General features: G+C 37.7%; 1 protein-coding gene and 1 non-coding gene across 5 annotated transcripts in view; one reads left to right on the forward strand and one right to left on the reverse strand.

Moving 5' to 3' along the window:
* The window catches only part of CTNNA2 (catenin alpha 2), a 1,114,437-nt gene that overhangs the window by 972,276 nt on the left and 114,274 nt on the right, over positions 1 to 27,887 (reverse strand). The window lies entirely within an intron of this gene.
* On the forward strand, positions 12,898 to 13,000 carry LOC112869729 (U6 spliceosomal RNA). Its single transcript, XR_003224390.1, has one exon. It is a non-coding gene; the product is annotated as a U6 spliceosomal RNA (small nuclear RNA).

Below are 27,887 nucleotides of genomic sequence, written 5' to 3' on the forward strand. Positions count from 1 at the left end.
CTCTCTCCAATTGCCATGTTTAAAAGAAAAAAACAAGTACAGCGATCCAACCATATAGGTAGATTTAGATTGGTATTCCTTCACAACAACAATAGTTGGCACAGACAAGCTGCCTGTCCTCCAAAAACCTAAAACACTTTACACATTTCCCATTCACACTACCAACTGACAAATGGTAGCTCTGACATGCACGGAATTCTGCTGTGGGGCCACACACCTTCTCGTGCCATGGAAGGGTGAAGATGCCAGATGTTTTCTACGTGCACGTGATACCATTGTCCCCACTGAGGCCAGATCTACCTCAATGATCTTGGTCCGGTATTTATAACACAGTTTTTGCAAGTTCCCTGAAAGTGTGTTTCAAGCTCTGATGGAATAATGTGTAGCAAAATTATGTTGACGCACAAGGAAGTCCTATAGGAAAGCCAGATAACTAGCAGTGAAGTCATTTTAACACAATGTGAAAGGTACTGGGTAAGACTGTGTAGAGAGTTGCCATTTGTTGCATGAACATGCTTGTGTGTACTGGCAGAGAAAGGAAAGCACATAAAATCTTCTACAGATAATCCAATTCAAAACTGTAAAGAAATGACATTCAAAAAAATGCTGAGAAGAGAAACAAAAATGCTAGGATAATCACATCAGAGACACTAGCATGCATCAGGCAGAAATGGGAGACACCGAACAAAGACCTCAAGCCAACTGTAAGCCAAGAAGCAGAGTTAGAGCCTTGAGTCCTGAAGGTCACATAGCCCTTATAAACCTAAACATGAAAGGACAAGAGTTGCTGGGTAAATCACTTGACTTAATTTATTCCTGTGGAAATTAATCTTTTCAGTCACTTCTTGTGACACAGGTAAGATTCAATAGCAAAAGGCAAGGAAAGGTTATATGGTGTTAATTTGTTGAAGAGGAAAATCTAGTCATGGAAACTTTAGATGGTGTTTTCCCAGCCACTAAGTTTTTGATGTGGTTTCGACTAAAACTAGGAATTCTGCCTCTATTCTATGATATTTTCGTAATTTGGCTTAATATCCAAATTACCAAGGACCAAGCATGAGAGATGCGTATGCAATATCTCTACCTCATAACCCAGGCTATCTGAGATATCTATTGAGATCTAAGTTTCCCACTGAATTGCCACTAAGGAGCATCCTCACTTCAAGCCAGCTATTGAGCATGAGAAAGAGGAAGGTAAGAAGCTCCTTTGGTTGTACTACTTGAGCCAGTATATTCCTTGCAATCTGTTGCTTTTAGAAGAGTTTATGTCTTGCTATTTGGGGCACACACTTGATTGCTTTCTAATGGACTAGGCCTTGTACTGGAAACATTTTCCCCATCAAAGCCCTCAGCTAATTGAAATTGCATAAAAACAAACAAAAAAATGATTCCATTCTTGGCTAATGATCATAACCTTAGTCTCCTATATTCAACTATTGATGATCTTCCCCTTCAGTGCTGGTAAGGATAGATGATGGCACAGAAGAGACAAACAGTCACACAACCTCTAGAGCAGAGAAATGGGGTAATTACAGTCAGTAAGTAGAAATGACAGTGTGTAACCCCCATGACAAGCATACACAAGATGGCTGACTCTTAACTGAGAGGGTCATCCCACCTGTGCTTTCAATATTTATAAATTCATAAGGGCAAAGAAAACATAGGCTTTTAAGGTAGATCAAGTGATTATTCGGTAGTCACCCAGCCTCCATCCCTCACCTCGATGAAAAGAGAATGCCTCCCCACATCACTGAGGCTGGGCTTTGGGCAATGGAATGTTAGGAAATATGATGCGAATAGACCTTTGAAATATGCTTGTGTGGTTAGACTTGACTTCTTGTGCTACTGCCTCCTGCGATGAGTCACGTAGAGTTCACTGGTCCTACAGTGTAAGAAAGACTTGTGGAGCAAACCTGAATCTAAGCTGCAACTGGAACCAAGACCAGCTGAACCAAGCCTGGTCAGCCAGCTACCAATCAATCCACAGACACAGGATTAAGAATTAAATGCTTGCTGTTGTGTATCACTGAGATGTTTTGTCATCAACTGTTATTTAACAATAGCTAACAGAATTATGGCTAATAGACCTTTGTTTGAATGAAGCCTTACAATTTATCAACTCTGTGATGTTGTCCAAATTACCTACCCTTCCTGAGCCTCAGTTTCCTCAAATGAAAAATCAGGACAAGTGTTTTATAGGTTTATTGTGAGGATTAAATAACTTAATGGATAGAAAACATTTCTGGAAATATTATTACTGTTATTATTTTCCAAACATTAGGTATCTTCTTCCGGCAATTTTTTATCTCTAGGGGGAATATGGAAGCACCCATTAAAAACAGAGATCCAGGGGTGCCTGGGTGGCGCAGTTGGTTAAGCATCCAACTCTTGGTTTTGGCTCAAGTCATGATCTCTTGGTTTTATGAGTTGGAACCCTGCATCGGGCTCTGTGCTGACAGCACAGAGCCTGCTTGGGATTCTCTCTTTCCCTCTCTCTCTGCCCCTCCCCTGCTCACGCTGTCTCTGCCTCTCTCAGAAATAAATGAATAAACCTTAAAAAAAAAAATAGAAATCCAAATGGACTCTCTTCTGAGTGGAACAACCAAATTGACCTAAAGAAGAAGGCAAGAGAACAAATGGAGTGTATGGTCACATACACCAGCCTTTCATCTTTCCAAGGATGGAATGACAAGGTTTCAAATAAACACTACACAATTGTACAATTAATGTAGTCTATTTTGCCCACAAAAGAGATTCTAAGCAAAGAAAATGCATTTTTTTCAATGCTTTAAATTCAAAGGAAAAAAATATATTTATTTTGCTTGCTTTTGATAAGGAGACTTAGAACACTGATGGCACACGTGGAAAAGTAAAAAGAAGGGACTGTAACAGAAGTCAGCAAGGTTGTCTTCTTCCATACATCATGGTTTTACAAGCCCAAAAACAACCTCTTAGCAATTTATTTAATCTCTGAGAAGATTTTCTTCTTGAAAAGTATCAAAATATCAAATATCCCTGAAAGGTGCCAACATGGTCTACAGGGTAGTATCTTAGATAATTTCAGACTCTCTTCATGGGGGTAAAGACGAAATGTGGGCCAGGATGCTAGCAACCATCTGTCACTCACACCAGAAAAAGCAAAACCTGACAAAAAGAAAAGCCAGAATAAAACAAGGCCCCTTATAAATAGCCAAGGGTCAAATGCTTTGTGTCTTTGGACAGTGTCCTGATAAAATTCCTTGAGGTTGCCTTCTAGGGAAGGCATTCGAGTGATAAATATGTTAATGGAGTGCATAATTCAGTGCAGAGATTCCCTTTCTAGGCATTCCTAGAAAATGTCTTCTGAACTCTCTGCCTCACCTTTCTGAGTTTGCACCATTCCTACTCCTGTTCTTTTGCAAAGCAATGGTCCAGGAAGCTTTCCAGTTGTCCAGGAGGCCCCCCAAACCTGTCTTCCTCCAAGGAGCTCCAGCTTCAGATTCTCTTTACAAATCTGTCTCTTCAAAACTGAGCTCCATTGCCAACAAACTCTGTGAGGCTTTATTAGCTGACAGGCTAGCTTTAGTTGACAGGCAAATTGAAAAGAAGTTAATGGCTAATACGGAAGTTTATTCACCTATTCCGCACGTACGATGTTGAATCAATTGCTTAACCGAAGCTTCAGCTTCATCAATGTAAAATAAGGATGGTAATACCCTTACATAATTCATGAATTTGTTCTGAAAATCAGTGAAATAATTGCATAGGCAAAAAGTGCTTGTTTTACTTCTTTGCATGTTGTCTGTTTGGATATCCAGTTCAAGATGTCCATTGGGGTGGGGACCCATGGAGACCCTGTAAGGCAAGATGCTTGAAAACAAAGCTTTGTTAAGAAAGTAAAAGATATGAAAATGAGATAATTTTCTAAATTTCTTCAGCATTTCAAGAATCTAGACTAGAAACACTGAATCACATTGTTACTTTCATGATTAATAATACTGGCTAGGGGCGCCTGGATGGGTTAGTGGGTTAGGTGTCTGACTTCCGCTCAGGTCATGATCTTGCAGTTCTTGAGTTCAAGCCCCACACCCACTCTGTGCTGACAGCTCGGAGTCTGGAGCCTGCTTTGGATTCTGTGTCTAACCTCTCTCTCTACCCCTCTCCCACTCACATTCTGTCTCTCTCAAAAATAAGTAAACATTAAAATTTTTTAAAATAATAATAATACTGACTAATGATCTGGCATTATCATTACCTCCCATTTATAGATAGGGGAACTAAAGTATAAAATAGTTTAGAAAATTGTCCAAGGTCACAAAATTTGTACCTAAACTGCCTGGCTTTGGTGTCGGTGTTTACAACAACAATGTTTTATTACTTCTAAAGAATTCCTAGGCTTAGTTTAATGCCAACATTACTATGGAACTTCTGAACTAGGGAGGAGAATGGAGATACGGAGAGAAATGGAAAAACAGAGAGAGAGGAGAAGAGAACTGACAAAAATGAATGTTACATAAGGGAGACACAAATGGCACAAATGGCAGGTGCCCTGATACACATGTGGAGCCCATGGGAAGTGTGGCTGCACTTTCTGGTGAGACAAAGCAGGTCCTGAGTTCAGTTTCCTCCAGATATCTTTGGTACCTTGGGGCAAGGATGGGATGCACACAATGAGGCTGGGCTAGCTAGTGAGCAACATAACACCCTGGCAAAGCCAATAAAAAGACCCTGTATGAGTCACACCAAGTAAACAGAATTTTGACCCCCATGGCCTCGAACCCCTTGTGTTCCACTCGTGCGTAGGTCACATTACATGGTAAAGGGGGACTTTGCTGATACAATTATGGTCACTAATCACTGGATCTTAAAATAGGGAGATGATGCTGTATTTATCCAAATGGGCACAATATAAAGCTGAGCCCTTAAAAATAGCATTCTCCTGGCTGGCAATGGGTAAGAAAAGGAGTCATAGAGATGTAGCAGACAAGAACGCAGGTGACGCAGTTGAGGCAGAAGAGCATAGGGAGGTGGGGCGAGAGGATGTCAGGTGGAGAATAGCATGGCAGACGGACTCAACCTATTGTTGCCAGAAGCGGCCATATGCAAAGCACATAGGAATCCAGGTGGGTTTTGAGAGCTAGGAGCTAAGAAGGTGCTGTGGCTGAAAGCCAGCAAAGAAATGAGGCCTCAGTACCACAACCACCAGGTACTGAATTTGGCCAAAACCCTGAATAAAGTTTGAAATGGATTCTTCCCCAGCACCTCCAGTAAGAAACACAGCCCTTTAACATCTTGGTTTTGGTCTTGTGAGATGCTAAGCAGAGGACCCCGCCAAGTCCACTTGGGCTTCTGGCCCTCAGAGACTATCAGATATTAAATTTATGTTGTTTTCAGCTGCTAAGTTTGTGGTAAGTTTTTTATGGCAGCAATAGGTGGCTCTCAGATCACACAACCACCTGGAGGGCACGTTCAGACACAAACTGCTGGGACCTACCGAGAGAGTTTCCCTTTCATCAGGTCTGGGGTGGAACCGAGAATTTACATTTTGACAGAGGGCATTTTTAACAAGTTATAACATTTCCAGATGAGGCTGATACTATTGGTCCAGGAATCACACTTTGAGAACCACTTTTGTAAACACAGACCATAGCCATGCATGCCAACAGAGGAACAGTGATCGGGAACATATGGGATATCTCGGTGGAGACTCTAGGATCAGTAATAATACCACCTCTTTTATTATTAAAATTATCACTGTAATTGTTGTCATTACACTTTCTAAAAGGTATTTACACTTTTTAGGGGATCCAATGCCTTGAAATGATTCTCAACAGGAAAGCAGAAGGGTCATATTTAAATCAAACATGGTTGGGGCACCTGGTTGGCTCAGTCAGCTGAGTGACTGACTCTTGATTTTGTCTTGTGCCATGATCCCAGGGTTGGGGGACTGAGCTCCCCATCAGGCTCCACTCTGAGGGTGGATCCTGCTTGAGATTCATTTTCTCTCTCTCTTTCTCTCGCTCTCTCTCTCTCTCCCTACCTCTGTGCCTTTACCTGGCTCAAGCTCTCTCTCTCTCTCCCTTTGTCTCTACCCGGCTTGAGCTCTCTATCTCAAAAAAAAAAAAAAAAAAAAAAATCAATCAATCAATCAATCATACATGGTTTTTCAAACAGGTACCAATTCCCAATCTCTCCAAAAGTTCCAATATTTCCCCCTGGCACCTTTTTCTGTTACAATCACTGCCATCATAGTGATCACTGTGAAGAATGTAAAATAACAGTAGGAGAGAGTCACCCGCCTCAGCTAACCAGAAGCAGAAACAAAGGTCAAGAAATACTTGCTTAATGGAGAATAAATGTTTCCAAAAAAACCTGTGTTCCTAAATAATTTTATTTTCAAGCTTTAAAAATGTCTTCCAAATATTTTATCTGAAACACAATAGTAGTTCTAATTTCCTATTGTTAATAAAGACAGCTCTAATATCTAGGTACCCTATTGTAAGAGGTGTGTGTGTGTGTGTGTGTGTGTGTGTGTGTGTGTGTGTGTGTGTTTTCCTGGAGTTCAGAAGAATATGTGGGTATGGAAATATAGGCAGGGGTAGAAGTTGAGAAATAAAGACAGAGAAGGATAATCGATAACCCTTCAAATATCCCTAGAAAGTAGAGATCACACTGATTCCCTCCAGAATATACTCTGCTGCAATGGAACTGGGTTCAAATGGAAGTAGGGAAGAGGGATATTGGTACCCTGTGGTGCCCTATGTAGAAAGGGCATGGCCTAGTGTTTTAACCATGGAAAAGAGTTGCTTCTTATTTTTCTTCCATTAACTGCTCAATTTAAGCTCATTTCCTCTTTCTTTGACTACAAGGAGGCAGCATACTGACCATTACTGTCTTCTATATAACCATTCAAAGCCCTGGCTCAGTGAACTGAGAGATGACCCAGGATGTAAGTCACAGCTGCAATTATAGGATCCATCACCATTTTTATTCAAAGTTGAAGTGATATGTAATTTCCAACAGCTCTTTGCTCTTTGCAGTTATCTGGGGAGTGAGGCAGTTATCTTGGATACCCTTAAAGCAAAGCTGAAGACTAGCCTTCAGTATTATAATATCTGTAAGACCTTTCTTTAAGTACATCCATACTTTTTAACAAAACACTTAACAAAAAAAATGTTCTGAACAAAAATATCATTCAAATAATTTCAAAAGGCTGTAATAACACTTCATGTTTAAGCATAAATGCCTACTAAAGGCTACCTGAATATTTTTTGAAAATACTATTATATTCTCCTCAGAGCATGTTATTTCTTCTACACAAATAAACAAAGCTTCACCAAAAAGGAATATATGAAGGAAGCTCCACAGCCTCAAGACTTTCAGGATAACAAGTTTAGACTAATAATAATATAGCCTAGAGCCTGCTGATTAAAAAAGAAATAACCATGTCCATATCTTACTGAAATGGGTTTTTTATACTTACAATAGCATACTTATAAAATTTAAAACTATGTGCCAACTTAATAGAAATTCACTACTCCTGGAGTATGCTAATAGAAAGTCAGTACTTTGAAGTTCAAAATGAAAACCAGTATCTGTCAAATTCATTTCCTGGCTTTTCACTACATTCAGTCTCACCATTTAAATTCATTTTGGAGCATAAAGAAACTCAATCTACTCCTAAATTATGGCTTGTTTTCCACTTGGGTCTAAAACTATGTGATATGCAGGTAGGCAATGCTCACTCTGTATGTTCTGTTAGGTTTCCAAAGTCCCAACAAAGGATTCAGTTTTTCTAAACAAAATATACTTGGCCAAAGGTGAACATTTTCCTACCTATCATCATTCAGCAATGCTGCAGTTCAGGTTTGGGAAGTAGATTCCAAACACTGAGAATAAGACTGTTAATATTTTAGATAACATATTTTGGGGAAGTATCTTTATAGTCCACAAGTAACTTCAAATTGTTTAATAGGAACACAGTTCTTTGGCAATTAATTTATTCTATGTCCTTCTAACTTCCTGTAAATTAGAATTCCATATGCAACGATTATATAACTCTAATCTTCACCAGAATCTCAACATTTCATATTCAGATTACAGCAAAATAATCACCAAACTGCTCTTTTTATCTTCAGTCTCTTTAATATAATTCAGTCCAAAAAATCATCTAATACACTCCTTTTCTAGAAGACAAAATGACTGCTTAATTCTCTTTCCCAACAAACTTCAAGTCCTCTTTGTAGCATGGCTCGGCACTCCACTTTCTGACCGTGGTCTATTGGATCTTATTTCTTTAATAAAAATCTGTTTCCATCAGGTTTGGGCCACATTATAACACCTGGCTCATGCTGCTTCCCAAAGTCCCTGCCTGAGTGGGGCATCCTCTTTCTTATCATCCAACATCCAAATATTGACCTCCTCCCACTCCTCTTCTCAATGACTCCTACACTGCTACTGCATTTACAGTCAGAAACAGAAGATCTTACATTTTTCTTTTTCTTTTTTTAATTTTTTTAATGTTTATTTATTTTTGAGACAGAGAGAGACAGAGCATGAACGGGGAGGGTCAGAGAGAGGGAGACACAGAATCTGAAGCAGGCTCCAGGCTCTGAGATGTCAGAGAGGCTCGAGAGCCCAAGAGGCTCAAACTCTCTGACTGTGAGATCATGACCTGAGCCCAAGTCGGATGCTCAATGAACTGAGCCACCCAGCTGCCCCAGATCTTACGTTTTTCTAATGTGGTTTGTTGTTAAGAAATGGCCATCAGTTTTACATAACCCACTTGATTATAAACTCATTAGGGAAAACTCAAATCAAGTTTTTTACTTCTTTCCATCATCTGTAGAATATGACAGGGTGTTGGGTCTACACTCTTCAAAAATGTTTGATTGAGTATGCACATATAAAATAAGATTCAAATAATTTTTTCAAGTATAATTTTTAATCTTTTCAATAGTGGAGTCCATTTCCTAGAGAAAAACATCTTTTAGACATAGTTTTATAGATATTCTTTGCTCAGTACTTACTAGCAACCTAAGCAATATTTTGGTATTGTTTAGAAAGTATTACTTCCTATTAGAGATTCTTTAATTCACATATTTAAAAATACATAGTTTCAGGGGCGCCTGGGTGGCTCAGTCAGGTTGAGCATCCGACTTCAGCTCAGGTCACGATCTCGCGGTCCGTGAGTTCGAGCCCCGCGTCGGGCTCTGGGCTGATGGCTCGGAACCTGGAGCCTGCTTCCGATTCTGTGTCTCCCTCTCTCTCTGACCCTTCCCCATTCATGCTCTGTCTCTGTCTCAAAAATAAACTTAAAGGGGCGCCTGGGTGGCGCAGTCGGTTGGCGTCCGACTTCAGCCAGGTCACGATCTCGCGGTCCGTGAGTTCGAGCCCCGCGTCGGGCTCTGGGCTGATGGCTCAGAGCCTGGAGCCTGTTTCCAATTCTGTGTCTCCCTCTCTCTCTGCCCCTCCCCCGTTCATGCTCTGTCTCTCTCTGTCCCAAAAATAAATAAACGTTGAAAAAAAAAATTAAAAAAAAAATAAATAAACTTAAAAAAAAAATTAAAAATACATAGTTTCAGTGGTTATTTTAACTGTGTCGCTAGTTTTTAGTTATTATGTTTTAAAACCGGGTGTCATTTTTGTTTAGGAGAAACTTGGGCTTCCTTCAACGGACTAGTGAAGTCTGTTTTGATATTTCATTCACTGCCAAGTTCCACATGAGGAATTGTTTGCTAAGGACTTACACGCTCTGTAGGTTGGACCACAATACCTTTTAGGAAGTCTTCCTTCTCTTCACCAACCCAAATTACCTTTTGTCCCCAAGGCCCTGTGACTTTTCCTTTCTCTGAATTCCATCAGTGTTCCATCTAAGTAGAATGGTCACTACATAGCATTTAATTTGAACACAAATTGCCTTGTCTTGTTCTCTATTTGCTTCATATAAGTTTTGTCCTCTTTAATACACTCAGGGACAAGGACTCTGTACCCTTCACAATGATTAGCATAGTGTTGGGTATTTAGTAAAAATGTTATGATTTGTGGACTTGATCCTTGGCCAACTTCAAGCCTCACAATCACACACACACACACACACACACACACACACACACACACACACAAAAGATGACTATAGTTAAAATGCAATACTAAGGCTCTAATGTAGGGGTTTTCAACTGAGAACACCACTTTAGATGTCACTTATCTGAAAGACTAAACAAAAAGTGGTTTTCATTTCTCAGAATGCCTTCAAAATTCTAGAAAGAAGTTAAATCCTGCATGTCCATCCTTCTTTCAATCGTTTATCCATCCAACCGTTCACTCATTCACCGCATGTGAACTAACCACGTAGTATGTCCAAGGCCCAGACAGGTGCTTTGGGAAACACCAAGGTGTTTCAGACTTGCTTAAGGCTCATTGGTGAGCCAAGAATTGCTCTGCCTCATAGACTGTAAAAACAGAAAACATTCATCAAGAAAGGACTGCTCAGAGAGGAGTTCAGCTAAAAATGAGCATCTGTAAGGCCATGATACTCCCACATCCACAGGACACTTAGATCAGTTGAAAGAGAAGTAACCGACAGCACCTCCAGATGTTGCATATGTCGATGGAGCAATATTGAGTAGTTTTTGCAACAGAAAAATGGGGAAAGAATCCCCTTTAGATTTGCTGCCAGAAGAGTGCTAGAAACAAAAATGAATCAGATTATGAAAAAGCATTCCAGTAACCCAAGGAGAAAATAAAGAAAACAGAGTAATCATAATATTAAGATACAATATAAAAAAATAAATGCAGATATTTAGATAAGAGGCATTTTAAATTGTTAAGTGATTTTAGAATACTTAGTGGGGCGCCTGGCTGGCTCAGTTGGTTCAGCATTGGGCTCTTGGTTTCAGCGCAGTTCACTATCTCATGGTTGTGAGTTCCAGACCTGCACTGGGCTCTGCGCTGGCAATGCAGAGCCTGCTCAGGATTCTCTCTCTCCCCCTCTCTCTGCCCCTTCCCCACACTCTCTCTTTCTCTCTCTGTCTCTCTCTTAAAATAAATAAATAAACTTTAAAAATACTTAAGTAGTACTTAAGGATTTGTATTTTTTAAAGCAAGCTCTAGTGAGTTACTATATTTTATTTTAAAAATCAAAGTTAAAACCGTACATGTGCTGGTGAGTTAATAAGGAATTAAGTCACAGAAGCTCAGACAGAAATGACTGAAGCCTCCCACCCCTGCCTCTTTCAGTCCCCCAAGATGAAGTGGCTTATTCTCCAGGTCTAAGGTCAACAGGCCCTGTTGTGCATCCAGTAGCAGCTACAGTAGTAAATGGGAGCGAATTCACTGTATTGTTATCCTTGCCCCTTTCTTTGAATTGCTAATCTTGAAAAGCCATAACACATTACAGCAATTATATTTGCTTAGAAGTTTTTTTTTGCAAGGATTGATATTTGAGCACCTGTGATACTGAGCCTATATTCCCCCTGATAAATCACCTTATTACATTTGTTGATAAAGAAAACCATACGTGAAAAACAAAAACAATAAACCAGGTTTCTTTCTGGTCATCAGTGGCATTTAACTATGTGCGTATGAGCCAAAACACCACGTCAGGTGATATGCTTTGGTAAATACAAAAATAAAATGTAAAATGGCATTACGGAAATGCATATGAAGTTCTGTTAAATCCATACATTTCAAGGTAGTAATCCTTCCCATTTAATTCATAATTTCACAACAAAGATTTCATTGAAAACTCCTGGCCACTGGCTACAGTCTATTATCAGTATTTATCATTTTATGTTCCTCTCATCAAATCCTTGTGTGCTGGACTGCACTGGAGCCCTTGATCACTGGGAGAGACAAGATGTGTCAGGTCACCAGTACACGATGAGCACTCACTCTGCGCAGTTATTAGGCGCTTCACATATACCACCTAATGCTATCCTCTCATTTCTGTAAGGTCAGTAAGATCACATTCCAATTTTGCAGATAAGGGAACTACAGCACAAGATGTTAAGTCATTTTTCCAAGGTTAATGGAATTTAACCAAGATCTGTTCCCCAAATCTGTGTTTTTTCCCAACATGCAGTTCAACTTCCCTAGGTTAAATACTTTACTTTGCAGGTAGTAAGTCTCAGGGGGCAGGCAAGTTAAGAAAATAGATGGCTTCAAGTAGCTTCACAGAAATATATGGATAATAAATCCCAAATGGATCATGTAAAGTAACTAAAGCATTTTGGGAACGTTCCTGCTCTTTTAATTTGTCAGAGAAAACTAGACATTTCTAACATGCATCTCTTGGTACCACTCTCAGGACATAAGTGAACAGGTCACTGTGGATCTGATCCAATATGGCACTTCTTTGTTTCATGCATATTCCAAAAGTCTTCATCAAATAACTGAATACAGATGAGTATCAGCCATTGCATTCTGAGGTGACCAGAATCACCTCAGGCAACCATCTGCAAGCTATTCAACATCTTTTTCCACTCTCACCTCCTTCCCAATTGCCTTATTGTAAGATGGGGTTTGTTTCCTCTTTCCCACAACTCATCTTTTCCTGCCTCCTAAGGCTTCACCCCTGCAATCACAACCTCTTCTTAATATCCTTAATTTATCCCCCTCTTCTGGTTCCTTCAAGTCAGTGGAAAGTCTTGTCCAAGTAAAAAACTAAATCAAACCCCTTTCAAACCAGAAAACAAACAAATAAAAACCTCCATCATACTCCTCTGTTGCCATTTTATGCTTCCTGTCCCCTTACATACTGACTTCTGGAAAGGATGGTCTATGATCCTTTTTCTACTTTCTCACTACCCACCTATTCCCCATCCCACAACAATCTGGCTACTGCCCTCACCATTCCACTGAAATTAGCCTTGCACAGTTACAAATGATCTTCTAGTTGCTTAATTCAATGGACACCATGTGCTTCTCCAGCTTATATACTAAAATTGGAAAGACGTGGAGAAGATTATCATGGTCTCTGGGCAAGAATAATAAGCAAATTCATGCAGTGCTTCATATTTTTATAGTAGGAACTCATTTTGTTATATATAGACATATCTGATTTTGGAGAATATATTTGCATACAGAAAAAGTAGAAAGATACACATCAAAATTTTAGCGGTAGTTATGCTGGGTGATAGGATTTAGGGCAATTCTTAATTTATACATACATATATATATATATATATATATATATATATATTTCACTACATATGCATGTGTATGTATATGTATATACATATATATTTCAATTTATCTAATGATATTTCTTATCATGAAATTATATTTCTTATCATAAAAATAAACATATCACCTCAAAAATTCAGTGACCCTTTCTCAGTTCTTTCCTTATTTGACCTCTAAGCAGTATTTGACAGTAATACTATTATTCTCTTGGCTTAAAGGACACCACTCTCCCCTGCTCTTCCTCCACTCTCTTGGCATCTTGTCCTTAGTCTCTCCCTCTTCTATGCATAGTGTCTAGGTGGGCTTCAATCATGTCAGTGGCTTATATGATGCTGAAAACTCCCAAATCTATTTCTCTAGCTCAGGATTTCTGCCTGAGCTCTAGCCTCCTATATGCCATCATTTACTAGGTTTCCAAACACTCCAACATGAACTCATCCTCTTTACCCCAAAATTGGTAATTTTATGCTTCTATAGTCATATGTCAATGAACAGAACCACTATCAATCTCCCTTGTCAGAAATGGAGAAGTCATTCTTTATTCCTTTCCTTTCTCTTACCTCCTACATCAAATCATCAGTGCTCTCACCAAGGTTGTCATCATTTCTTCTTTAGGGTTATTGAAACAACCTCTTGACTGTCATGTTGGCCTCAATCTTAGCCTCCTCTACTCCCTCCTCTATTCTGCAGCCTTAGTGGTTTTTCCAAAATATAAATTACATCATGTCTGTGTTGAAAAGCCTCTGATGACTCCCTTCGCCTAAGGATAAAGTTCCAATTATATTTACTGTCCTCCAGTATAGACTTATTACTCAGCATTCATCCACCTTACATTTTCAGTCTTTGTGAACTCTAGATTTAGTGACTGCTAGCGATTCTCCAAACATTCCATATTTTGACACCTCTAATCTTTTGCCCATGTTACTCCATCTCCAAAAACCTTCTTCCCTGTTTTAAGTTGATTTACTCTCAGTTATCCTTTGAAACTCAGCTCGGGCTTCATTTGTTGACCCACTCAGACCACACTTGCTCTCAGAGCACATTTGCTTCCCTCTACTGTGCTAGGAATCACATTCTATTTTAATTATTCATTCATTTGTCTCTTTAATAGTAGAATGTTGAGATCCTTGAGGCAAGGACTGTGAATTTAATTTTTTTAATATACACATAAGTAAACAATTGGCATAAAAAAGGCAAGTGCTTCCCAGCAGATACTAAACAAGGTCTCTTGAATAAATTTACCTATAAGATATTTCAGTGTCATTCTTCAAAAGTCACTAAAGTAAATATAAGTGCATCTAAAGGTATTTGTTCAACCCCTGTACTGACAAGTTAAAGAGCTCAAAATTCAGGAAGAGCTCCAAGAAAAAAAAAATCAGAACTTGAATTAGAGCCATTTTTACTGACAAGCATAAGGTCTTTTAAGCTGGCACTTTGCTGCAGGAATGCCATGATGTAATGCAGGGAACACAGCACACGAAGTGAGAAAAACAGTTTCTAGTTATATCTTTACTTTCCAGCCACCCAAATGATTCTCTTGGCAAATCACCTGCTTCATCTGAAATTGTAAGGCAGCACCTTTACGAGCCTGAAAGAACCAGATGGTCTTCTGTATTCCCTTTAGCACTAAAATAAATAATTATAACATTTCCATGAGCATGTGTTTCAACAAATTATTTTCAGTTCTTATAATACAAACCACATAATATACTAAATATATATGATAATTGGGGGGCTTATTTAAGTAAGGAGGTCCTTAAGGACTACCAAGTAAGCTCTGTTAAATAAATTGAAATACTGTCTTTTGCACACTGGTGGTATTGCTGATCTCACAACAGGAAGGCATGGCTCTACATGCCTTGGCTCTTCAATACTAGAGAGAAATTATCTGCCACCAGTGAACCTTGATCCAAACTCCTCCCTCTAATCTGACCAAAGACAGGCATACATAAAATGCTCCTTTGACTAAATGGAAAACAGAGGGAAACAAAAGGCCTCAAGTAACACTCAAGACAGAATTCTATTTAAAATATAAGATAATTAATATGGAAAATATGGCATCTCACATACATCTTCCTCCACTAATCCTCAAAACTTACTGCTCTTTCTCTTAAACACAAACTCAATTCATTCAAATATTGTGTATCCACAGGTTTGTGTTAGGGCTGGAATCTTTTTCCAGCCCAGGGAAGAGACTTCTAAGTATTCCATGGCAATTATGTGGAATTCCACATCACTGGAATTTCCACTTTGCCATTTTTTAGTTCAAGTTTGGGTTTGTCCCCAAATGAGATCTGACAGCAAGTGAGCTGGGGACTTCTGGGAAAGGTTTTCCTAGAGAGTAGGCAGATATGTTATTCTTCCTTGTGCGCTACTGTAACTACACGTAACATTCCGGCATCCATTTGTGACAATGAGGGGAGACCATGGCAACAGCTGAGGATAACAGAGTAGAAAAAAGGAGGGTACTTTGGTCTTTTATGACAATAATACATTTAATTAACCAAGAGTGAAACCATCCTGTCTTTAGAAATAGTAGATATGATTTCATATTTGCAGCCAAAATCCTTCCAACTGATAAAATACTACTGAGTGTTCTCAAATAGCATTCCTTGTGTTGAAATCGGTGGGCTTGTGATACATACGAAGGGATTGGCAAATTATAACCTGCAAGCTAAATCTGCCCACCAGCTACTTTTTAAGTGAAGTTTTACTGGAACACAGCCACACTGTTCTTGTATTGTCTGTGGTTGCTTTCCTGCTACAACAGCAGAGTTGAGTAGTTGTAACAGAGAGAGTATAGCCCACAAAACTGAAAATATTTAGTATCTGCCTCTTCACAGAAAAAGTCTGTCAGCCCCTGTTCTGTGCCAGCAGATCTCAACTGGGGGCTGTATCACCCAGAAATGCTTTCTAGGCGCCATTTTGGATGTTCTGATCATTGTGAAGTTGTACAGGTCAGGCTTAATGTTAAAATCCTACATGACAAAGGATAACCGCACCCAAAATGCCAATAGGGATCCTGTTGAGAAACACTACCCATCGTCACTATGATAAGCCTTAACTGTGTGCCACATCTTGGGCCCCATGAATTGTACTTTACAATGCACCTACCACCTCAAGTTGGAAGGACTCACCTCCATAGGCGAATAGCAAACTAAAAGCATAGTACTGAGCACACCATTGATCCTCACTAGACATTTATTGATTCATTACAGGAAATATATTTACCATGATTTGGGGGCTATTCTTTTAAATTAGAATTTTCCAGTTTGGAAAATTGTTTCCATGCAAGCACAGCCTTCCAAGTTCTATTCTAAAATACAAGTTGGCTCTGCACACAATTTTTATTGACGCCTATTTTATTTTATACTCATGAATTTTTAAGTGCTTTCTACTTTCAATTTTACAGAGTGATTATAATTTCCTTGGAGTTGCTTTTATATTAAGCAGTATTTTATAAATAATGATAATTATTCTAATTCCTGCTTTAATAAAAGGACCTTAAAATATTTTATTGAAAGGAACTAAATTAGCCTCACTATAGTATAGAGATCTAAACTTGAGGGAAAAACATACGCATCTGAAACCACTGTAATTGTTTCACAATCAAGAAATATATAATCTTAACTATATAGTCAGCTGAAACATGAAAATTATAGGGGGTTTAAAATATGTAAATTGCATCCATAAAAAACAATTCCAGAGACATAAAACAAATCTATCCTCAGTGGCATATATCACAGGTCCTATATATCATAATTCACCTAAAATTGTCATTTCAGTCAAGAAATTGAACTAACAACTAGTTGGAAAACCAGGCTAAAGTACTACTTCATTCACACCAGAAGGCTGAAGTGGCTTAGATCTTTAGGAAACAGCCAAGTGGCACTTCAGTCTTTCATATTTGAGCCACTTGGGTTTTCTTCCTGCTTTACAAAGTATATAAGGCAGTGTGATGAAGGCAATAAGGTGCACTAAACTTCATATGTTGCAAATATTATCCCAGTTTACTAAATCTTTTCACGTTCTTTGAGACGATTTCTTGCATATTTATAAAACAAAACCTCCTAAAGCTCTCCTAAATATTGAATAAAGAATGCCACCAACTTCTCTACTATCTAAAATGGTTGCATTGTGGGGCACTTGCGTGACTCAGTCAGTTAAGCGTCCAACTTTGGCTCAGGTCATGATCTTGTGGTTTGTGGTTTTGAGCCCCACTTTGGGCTTTGCACTAACAGCTCGGAACCTGGATCCTGCTTTGGAATCTGTGCCTCTCTCTCTCTCTCTGTCTCTCTCTCTCTCTCCACCTCCCCTGCTTGTGTTCTCTCTCAAAAATAAATAAACTTAAAAAAATTAAAATGGTTGCATTGTATATATGAAACTTATTTGCTATGTAACATCCCCCTGATTAGATAGCAAATATTGCTAAGGTATCTCTGCCTGGGAGACATGCAGTGGTTCTGAGACATTGGACAGTTGGAACATCATTTTGACTTGGACCTCAAACATGAACAACTATCCACACACACAAAGTGTAAAATATTCCTCTCATGGGTGTATAGGACACTGTTCCTACCAGTATGGAGATGGCAGACAGAATACACACAGGACCACACACCCAGATAAACAAAACTATTTGTTTGAACAGAAAGATAAAAGCAAAATTAGGAGATAACACATACATCAAATAGCATTATGAGCACAGCATATGGTAAGAAAGGCAAACCTCCAAAATGAATATGCTTATAGGGAATACTGAGAAATACACCAGAGAAACTCAAGGCCCTGATAAAATCCAGCAGAAAAAAAACCCAAAACAAAATCTGCTATGGGATGAAAGAGGATCCTACAACCTAGATGAAAAGAACACAACCAGAAAAACAGGCCTGCAAGCCTGCACAATGAAGGGTTTTGACCAGTTTTCAGTGAAATAATATATCCAGGGGCACTGGGTCAGTCGGTTAAGCGTCCAGCTCTTGGTTTCAGCTCAGCTCATGATCTCATGGTTCGTGAGTTTGAGCCCCACATTGGGCTCCACGTAGACAGCACAGAGCCGGCTTGGGATTCTCTGCCCCCCTCTCTCTGCCCTCCCCCATGCACACTATCTGTCTTTGTCTCTCTCAAAAATAAATAAATAAACAAAAAATTTTTTAAAGAAATTGTCATGCAAATATACTAGATCATTCACACTCTGTTATATATTCATGTGTAGAGCAAAATGTACATAATTCTCAGCTTAATGACAAACTCAGTTCTCTACTCTCACCACACACACAAAAAACTACTTGGTTCTAGAAAGAAGTTGAAGGCCTACCCACATAGCACTGTTTACCATGTATACCTGGAACCAGCGTTTCCTATGTCACCACTACAATCAAGGCTGTAATACCAAAACAAGGCAAAAGTTGGGTAATAACACCACTTTTAAACTAGACTTTGAATTACACAAAATGATTTATCGTAATTGGGAAAGAATTACAAAATACAGATAGAAGGAAAAATTATCTCAAATTCCACTCTTAACACTTCGGTGTATGTTTCATGACAGACTGCTTGTTTCTGTGTTTTATATTTACTATGTGTATTGAAAGTTTTTTCTTTAAAATGGGGTCCAGCATGTGCACTGTTTTAAACAACCTGTTTCGTGCCCAAGATCAAAACATATGAAAGAGCATCTGTACATTTTGGGGAACAAATACTCTTTGCTCTTCTACATAAACAGTTGTTTTGAGGGTAAGCTGGTACTGTACTTTTTGAATTAAAATTTTTGATTCTTACATATTTTCAATTTCAATCAAATCAATTTCCAATAATTTACCTTAATGATAAAATTTATAAAACACGATTCTCACAAGTTTCATTATATTCTCATAATTTGGAAGACTGCATAAAGGCCAGTGTAGCTGGAACACAGAAGAAGAGAAAAGGGTAGGATGGAAGGTGAGAACTGGGAAGGGACAGGTCTCAGGAGGGCTCATAGCACAAGGGCAAAAATGTAGATTTTGTCCTCTGTGCAAAGGGAAACAAATGTGGAGTTTCCAGCAGTACAGAGATCAGCTTATGTCAATTTTTATGATCTCCTTCACCATGCATATGACTACTCTAAAGTCAGAGTGGTTAGGTTTCTGAAAAATATGCCTGAAGAGCCATGGAGAGGGGAAAAGAGGACAAAGCTGCTGTCTCTTAGATAAGAGAGTAAAAACTCTGGAGAAAAATCTAGAGGTGCCTGGGTGGCTCCATCAGTTAAGTGTCCAACTCTTGATTTCAGCTCAGGATATGATCACATGGTTGTGGGATCCAGCCCCACGTCAGGCTCTGCACTGTCAGCAGAGCCTGCTTGGGATTATTTCTTTCCCTCTCCCTTTGCCCCTCTCCCCACTCACACACTCTCTCTCTCTCAAAATAAATAAATAAACTTTAAAAAAAATCTAAAAAGATAAGAACTGTATTGTGAAGCTGAAGAAAATAAAATTAACAAAGAAGTTGGTGACAGTGGAAGATAGTAAGTCAGAGGTCATCTAAAAAGCACGGAAGAAAAATTCCATCAGGGAAAGAAAACAGGTTAACAAAAATTAAGTAATATCCATGGTTAAAATGAGAAATCAGCAGGCATAATCTGAACTGCTTCTATGGAACAAAAATAATTCAGTCTTGGACCACTCTTAAGTGAAATGTTATTAATTCTTTAAAAGCATAACTACTTAGATTTTCAATAAAATTTTTATAAAGAAAAAAAATTCATTTGTTCCACAATTGACAACTTCATCAACTTTAAGCAACATCATCAACTTTAGACTAAAAATTTTTAATGTATTTTTGAAATAGGAAAACCTAGGTCAAAATATCAACTAAGTTGCTCAAGGACTTCTCAAGAATGACTTAAAATCATGAATATTCTATTTTTAATAAGTCTATTCTATGGAAATATACACTCTATTGAGCAAAGAATTCATCATTAGATATGATATCTTTATGATTTGGCACAGTGTCAAGGCTATTCAAGGAACAGTATGTTTCCCCTCATTAAGTATGATGTCTGTATTGAACAGCATGTTTTAAAGACATCGAGTGTCAAAAACCTTGAACAAGAAATGTTAACACTCTGATAATGTGTAGTTAAACACTAAATAAACTAACAATATACTCCAAAAATAAAGCATCAATTGAATATATTTGGACCGGGAGTTACTCATGTGAAAAATTTCTAAATCCACTTGAAGCACAAACATTAACTGTCAAAATACGCTACAGTGGGATTCCATTTTTATACCAACAGTGGAAAAATAAGATTTAATAGAGAAGTGCCATGATACAACAAAGTGGGGGGGGGGTGGTGACCATACGTTTATGAAGACAGAATTCAACCTGTGATGTAATTGCAGTTAGGATGTAACCAGGCCTGAAATAGCAAAACCGCACTTTATCTGTTCAACCAGATTTGTCATACACCCACGGGAAATGTGTTTCTAGGAGGAGGCGGCAGGCAATAGTGTACTGGGTATTCACATAATGATAATCATCCTACAAACTTCCCTTAAAGTAGCTCTGAGAACATGGATGTGTAGCCTTAGTACTGTGTGTGTCAAACCCTCCTGGCATATTTTGAACAACTGTGGAGCTCCTTCACTCCTTGGATTCACATGCTAACTTGTTTTTGTGACTTAAGGCAAATGGAAAGTCACTGCTGAAATAATTAAGAACCACAGACTTTCTAGAGTTGGAAGAAATCTGTTTTTTTTTTTAAATAACACATTCTTTATTTGATGGCAAAACCATCTATATCTTTAAATTTTTTTTCAACGTTTATTTATTTTTGGGACAGAGAGAGACAGAGCATGAACGGGGGAGGGGCAGAGAGAGAGGGAGACACAGAATCGGAAACAGGCTCCAGGCTCTGAGCCATCAGCCCAGAGCCTGACATGGGGCTCGAACTCACGGAGCGCGAGATCGTGACCTGGCTGAAGTCGGACGCTTAACCGACTGCGCCACCCAGGCGCCCCAACCATCTATATCTTTAGAAGCAAGTTTGTAACTCTTTCCTTCAAGTGGTGATCTCATACGATAAGGCCAAAAGCTGCAGCCCCCAAAAGGTTTAGCACTGAAGCAGTTCTGAAAAGAAATTTACACATAAGGTAAGAGCCGGGGATGGGAGATCTTGGAAAATCTACATCTAAACTATAAATCTACATCTAAACTCAGAATCATGCTCATGATCTATGCATAAATTATTGAACATGTAAGATTGTTATTTATATAATGTTTGTATAAGTATTCTGGAAAATGTCCTTACTGTAATCATCTCTATCTCCCTGCCCCCATCTTACACCTCTCCATTTAACCCACCATTCACCCCAGAGCAATTGTTCAAAACTACAATCCATTGTTGTCTTCCTGTCCTTCAGCAGTTTGCCATCACCTCCTACCATGCAAAGTTATTCAGCATCTAGCCTTGCTTAGCTGTCCACACTGATCCTCATACCTCATCCTCATTGTACTTTTCAGATTCACAGTCATTTCCCATGCCTTTCCTAAGTCTGCAGGACTCCAAATATACACACATACACACAACCAACTCGATATTCCCAGGACACATGTGTCCACCTAAACATATAGGGTTACACAGAACTGTGCCCTCTGTGAGACTCTCTTTTTTTTAATGTTTACTTATTTTTGAGGGAGAGAGATAGGGAGACAGCGCAAGCAGGGGAAGGGCAGAGAGAGAGAGGGAGACACAGAATCCAAAGCAGGCTCCAAGCTCCGAGCTGCCGGCACAGACCCTGAATTGGGGCTCGAACCCATGAACCGTGAGATCATGACCTGACCCAAAGTCGGACGTTTAACGGACTGAGCCACCCAGATGCCCCTGTGTGCCTCTCTCTTGCCCAGCAAACACCCACTGCCCTTTCATGTCTCAACAAAAGCGTGTTGGTTTCTGTCTTCTGTGTTTTTTGACACACCACTCTAGGTAGAGTTGGGAGTGCATGGCACAATAACTTACTCTTTAATTGTGTATTTATATGTCCCTCCCTCAAATAGGCAGAGTCTCCTTCATCTTCATACTCCCAGTACAAAGCACAGTGCCTGACATTCAGGAGACTTTTAAATTAATGTATCAGTTAAATCCACAATTTAGCATATACATGTATTTATGAACTTGAAAAACTCATCTCTATTTATTCTACATTTATATATGCTTATAAATTAGAAAATGATGCAAATTAAAACATTTCCATTTCTTGGAATATGACAGAATTTCCCACTGTACAGAAAAGAAGACACAATCCTTATGTGTAAATGGTCCTTAAATCAAGGACCATTTATATCTCACAGATACTTTATTAAAAGAGAAAAAGATAAACAGAAGACCATATTCATTTTCATTAATTGTATAATAATATTGGGTGAATATCGGTAACCTTAAGGTTTCAAGTAAATGTGTAATATTTCTTTAATTTAGGTATATTTTAATTTTTTTTATTAAGCCTTTATTTTTTAGAGCACTTTTAGGTGTACAACAAAATTGAGAGGGAGGTACCGAAATTTCCCATATACCCTCATCCCCACCTATACATAGACACTCCCATTATCAACGTCACTCACCAGAATGGTACATTTTTTTTTTTTTTTTACCAAGAATGAAACTACATTGACATATCATAGTAACCCAAAGTACATAGTTTACCTTAGGGTTTATTCTTGGTATTGTACATTCTGAGTTTGGACAAATGTATAAAGACATGCAACCTTCATTATAATATCATTCAGAGTATTTTCACTGCTCCAAAAATTCTCTGTGCTCCACCTATTCAACTCTTTCCCTCCCCCATCCCACCTCACCCCCAGAAATCACTGGTATTTTTATGGATTCCACAGTTTTGCCTTTTATATAATGTCATATAGTTGGAGTCATACAATACATAGTCTTTTCAGATGGGTTTCTTGCACTTAGCAATATGCATTTAAGGTTCCTCCATGTTTTTTTCATGGCTTGATAGGTCATTTCACTTCAGCTGAATAATTTTCTATTGCCAGATATATCAGTTTGTTTATCCATTCATTTACTGAAGGACACCTTGGTTCTTTCCAAGTTTTTACAATTATGAATAAAGCTGCCATCAACATCACTATGCAGGTTTTTGTGTAGATGTTTTCAACTCCTTTGAGTAAACACTAAGGAATGCAGTAGCCAAATCATATGGTGAGAGTAGGTTTAGATTTGTAAAAATACTGCGGGACTGTCTTTCAAAATGACTATACCATTTTGCAGTTCCACCAGCAATGAATAAGAGCTCCCACTGTTCCACATCCTCACCGGCATCTGGTGTTTTCAGTCTTCCAGGTTTGGGCCATTTTAATACTTGTGTACCAGTATGTCATTGTTGTCTCAACTCGATTTCCCTGATGACATATGATGTGGAACATCTTTTTGTAAATCCACTATCTGCACAGGTTTTTTTTTGATGAGTGTCTATTAAGATCTTTGGCCTATTTTTTATTGGAGTTTCTTGTTTTCTTATGATTGAATTTTAAGGGTTCTTTGTATCTTTTGGATAACACACTTTTATCAGATTTGTGTTCTGTAAATATTTTCTCCCAGTCTATGACTTGTTTTCTAATTCTCTTAATACTGTCTTTTGCAGATAAGTTTTAAAATTCAATGCAGCCCAGATTATTTCTTTCTTTCATGGATTGTGGCTTTGATGTCATAACTTAAAAGACATCACCATACCCAAGGTCATTTAGGTTTACTTCTATGTTATCTTTCAGGAGTTTTATAGTTTTGTGTTTTAGGTCTATAATTCATATTGAGTTTTTATGAGGGTATAAAGTTTTTGTCTAAACTCATATATATACGTATATAAATTCTTGCATGTGGATGTCCAGTTCTAGCACCATTTGATGAAGTGACTATCTTTGCTTCATTGAATTGCTTTCACTTATTTGCAAAAGATCATTGACTATATTTATGGAAGTCTATTTCTGGTCTTCCTATTCTGTTCCATTGATCTATCTCTCTATACCTTTACTAATACCAACATTCTTTTAATTACTGTAGCTTTATAATAAGTTTTGAAGTTGGGTGACTTAAGTCTTCCAACTTTATTCTGCACCTTCAATATCGTGATGAGTATTACAAGTCTTTTGACTCTCTTTACAAACTTTAGAATCAGTTAGTTGATATTCATAAAACAATTTGCTGGGATTTGATTGGGACTGCAATGAATCTGTAGATCAAGTTAGAAAGTACCAATCTTTTGACAATTTTGAGTCCTCTTACCCATGAAAGTACAATATTCTCTCCATTTATTTAGTTACTTGATTTTGTTCATTAGAGTTTTATAGTTTCTTCATATAGATCTTACGCCTTTTTTGTTAGATTTATATTTAGGAATTTCTCTTTTTTGATGCAAATGTAAATGATACTGTGTTATTAATTTCAGATTCCATTTGTTACTGATAGTATGTAGGAAAGTCAACGAATTCTGTATATTAACATTATATCCTGCAACTTTGCTATAATTTTTTTTTAGTCCAGGAGGGTTTTGTCAATTCTTTTAGATTTTCCACATCGATGACCATGTTATCTGTGCACAAAGATAATTTTATATCTTCCTTTCTAATCTGTATATATTTTATTTCCTTTTCTTGACTTTTGTATTAGCAAGGTCTTCTAATATGATGTTGAAAAGGAGTGGTAACAGGGCACACCTTGCCTTGTACCTGATCTTAATGGAAAAGCTTCAATATTCTCACTAATAAGTATGGTGTCAACTATAGATTTTTTATAGCTATTCTTGATCAGTTTATTTTGCCTAATATTTTGTTCTCCTCTATTCCTAGTTTTTTAAGAATTTTTGCATCTTTATGTTCATAAGAGATAATGATCTGTAGTTTTCTTGTAATGTCTTTCTCTGGCTTTGGTATTAGGGTAATGTGGCTTCAGAATTAGTTAGGAAGTATTTCCTCTGCTTCTATTCTCTGAAAGAGATTGTAGAGAATTGGTATCATTTCTTCCTTAAATGTTTGGTAGTATTCACCAGTTAATCCATCTGGACTTGTGCTTTCCATTTTAGAAGGTTATTAACTATTGATTCAAGAAGGTTATTAATTAATGATTCAATTTCTTTAATAGATATAAGGCTATTTAGATCATCTATTTCTTCTTGTGTGAATTTTGGCAGATTGTGTCTTTCAAGAAATTGGTCTATTTAATCCAGGTTATCAAATCTGTGGGCATAGAGTTGTTCATAGTATTCCTTTACTATCCTTTTAATTTCTGTAAGATTTGTAGCAATGTCTTCCTTTTTAATTTCTGATAGTAGTAATTTTTGTCTTCTCTTTGTTTTTCTTAGTTAGCCTAGCCAGAGGCTTATCAGTTTTCATTGATCTTTCAAAGAAGCACCTTTTGGTTTCATTGATTTTGTTTAATTTCCTGTTTTCAATTTCAGTGATTTCTGCTCAAATTCTTACTATGTCTTTTATTATTTACTTTTGATTTACTTGGATTTGCTCTTCTTTTTCTAGTTTCCTAAGGTGGAAACCTAAATGATTGATTTTATATCTTTCTTCTTTTCTAATATACAAATCCAATGATATGAATTTCTCTCTAAGCTCTGCTTTCACAATATCCCACAAATTTTGGTATTTTATTTTCATTTTCATTTAGATCAAAATACTTTAATTTTTCCCTTGAGATTTCTTCTTTGACCCACATGGCATTTAAAAATGTGCTATTTAATCTCCACATATTTGGGGATTGTCCAGTTATCTTTCTGTTATTGATTTTTTGTTTTTGTTGTTTAATTCCATTGTGGTCTAAGAACAGACATTGCATAATTTTTATTCTTTAAAATTTCTTAATGTATCTTTAGTGATCCAGAATGTGGTTTATCTTGCTGAATATTTTATGTGAGCCTAAAAAGAATGTGTATTTTGCTATTGTTGGATGAAGCAGTCTATAGATATCAATTATATACAGTTAATTGATGGTGTTGTTGAGTTCAAGTATGCCCTTACTTATTTTCTGACTGCCATATCTGCCATTCCTCTTCCTGACAGATAGAGGTATTGATGTCTACAACTATGATAGTGGATTCACCTATTTCTCCTGGTAGTTCTACTGGTTTTTGCCTCATAGAGTTTGAGGCTCTGTTTTTAGGAGCAAACATGTATCTATATAATTGAAGTACTTACTTCCACAGTGCCTACTTTCCCAGATGCTCTTTTCTATTTTATTATAGTTTTGAATCATTCATCAGGCCTCAGTATACTGATTTCTCAGCCCACTAATATTAATCTATTTCCTCAATTAAAAAAACACATACATTTTTTTTAAAGAAGTGTAGGTATCTCATTTACAAGAGCTCTATTTAAGAGGCATCATCTTCCACTTTGCCATAATAGCAAGGATAATATTACAATTCATTACTCATTCATTAAACAAATGTTAATTGAGCCTCTATTATATGATCAAAGGGCCCTTTGTTGATCAGCTTCTCCACTTCTGTGTATCTCATTTTATAATACCAGTCTACCAAGGTTAAACTGTAGTAATTATTAATTTATTTAAAGTTATTTCCTACCTTTTGATATTCTACTCAAAAGAACTGTGGATTGTCTCTAAAAATGTCAATTTGCAGACTTGCTAACCCTTCCAGACTTGGTTTCTACTCTTCCTTTTGTGTACCTTCCCTGACACATCAGTTCATTCATCTAGAATGAACTTGAAACTCCTTGTATACTATCAGTACAGCTAGAACATTTTGCTGTAAGAACACTAATTATGTTCCACTGTAATTGCATGCATACTTGCCTCCTGAAGCAAGAACAAGGGCTATGTAGCCAATCCCATGTCCAGCTTGGGTCAGATCCCTTCCCCCACTACGCACATACCCACACATTAATGCTCCATAGTACTCCACACTTCTCACCATAACTATAGTTAATTATGTTTTATTTCTACCTCCTTCTTAGAATATACACTCTGTGAGTACAGAAACTGTTCCCAGAAATTATTCTCCCAGGGGATCTGGTGCAGAAATCAAAGCACAATAGATATTTCAATTACTATTGATTGGATTAATTAACTAATTAATGCACACCACCAAAAAATACCCTAATGACTTAGCTTCTATATGCTAGTCTTGAACCAGCAACATCCACTTGATTGAAATCCTCCCACACATTATCTTTCCTAAAATATCTTCCAGAATGCAGTGTGTTCCCCGAGTTGCTATTCTTTTTGCATTTTCCAAACCCTTCTCCTGGCTCCTTTCATCAACCTTCCTCACCTGGTAAATATTCTTCAATTTTAATTACATGCTTATTGTGGTGAATCACAATTGAAGTAAATTTAGAAGGTGAGATATTTGCTAACTGTAGAAGAAAAAAAGCCTAATGAAATTCAAATATCTTTCCCTGCTTATTATCCAAATTTACAGCTGTTTGCCTAGCTCTACTTAATGAATATAGCTATTTTCATATCCATCTGAATTCCCAATCTCTTTCTTGTTACTGTTTAAAACTGTCTATCCTCCCCCAGAAATCAGGGAATAATCTTTTCCTTTTTTAAACCAGACTTGACTAGAGCTTCCCTCACATTTGCTATGGAAAAAAAAAATTAAAACATATTTTGGGAGTTCCCCAGAAAAGTTGTAGAAGGAAAGTAAGGGAAACAGGAAGGGGGCAAGTAAGGAAGGAGAGAGAAAGGGAGAGAAAGA

The sequence above is a fragment of the Puma concolor genome, chromosome A3 (assembly GCF_028749965.1).
Source record: "Puma concolor isolate L17-30 chromosome A3, mPumCon1.1.hap2, whole genome shotgun sequence".
In the NCBI taxonomy this organism is placed as follows: Eukaryota; Metazoa; Chordata; class Mammalia; order Carnivora; family Felidae; genus Puma; species Puma concolor.